Source organism: Pyrgilauda ruficollis, unplaced genomic scaffold, assembly GCF_017590135.1.
Source record: "Pyrgilauda ruficollis isolate IOZ18807 unplaced genomic scaffold, ASM1759013v1 scaffold1187, whole genome shotgun sequence".
Lineage (NCBI taxonomy): Eukaryota > Metazoa > Chordata > Aves > Passeriformes > Passeridae > Pyrgilauda > Pyrgilauda ruficollis.
This window is the reverse complement of record NW_024510177.1, coordinates 7060-7738: the sequence shown is the minus strand read 5'-3', so window position 1 is coordinate 7738 and position 679 is coordinate 7060.

Genomic DNA, 679 nt, shown 5'->3' with positions numbered 1-679 from the left:
GATCTGTCACTGGGTGATGTGGTTTAGAGGGTTAGGGGTTAGAGTGGCAGTGCTTGGTTGATGGTTGGACTGGATGATCATAAATTTCTCTTCCAACACGGATGATTCTATGATTCTATCATTCTATTCCACATCAGCTTTCTTTAGCCTTGAATTTTAGGGAACCTGATTAACCAAAACAAGAAAAAGTGAGAAAAATAAGTACTCCGCACCCTCACAGCTGCTCAGCACCCGCAGAGCACCCACGGGTGCTGAGCGCTCTGTGAGGGTGCTGAGTACTCTGTGTGTGCTGAGCCCTCTATGAGGGTGCTGAGCGCTATGTCAGGGTGCTGAGCGGGTGCTGAGCGCTCTGTGGGTGCTGAGTGCTCTGTGAGGGTGCTGAGCGACTGCTGAGCGGCTGTGAGGGTTTAACACAGGCAAGTGTGCCTGGTTTGACAGTGCCAAGTGCCTCCTGCAAACTGACATCAGGAACCTGCCCTGGAGAGTTTTGTTTCCCCCGAGAAAGGGCCGGCGTTCGTGTCCAGGGGCCAGTGGCTCGGAGTTGCTGGCTGCCTGCTGAAATTCTGAACATTGCAGGATGCCTCCCAGACGCAAGGTGCCACCTTTTCCATAATTGTCTTTTTTTTTTTTTTTTTTTTTTTTTTTTTTTTTTTTTTTTTCTCACTACAAGTACCCCCTT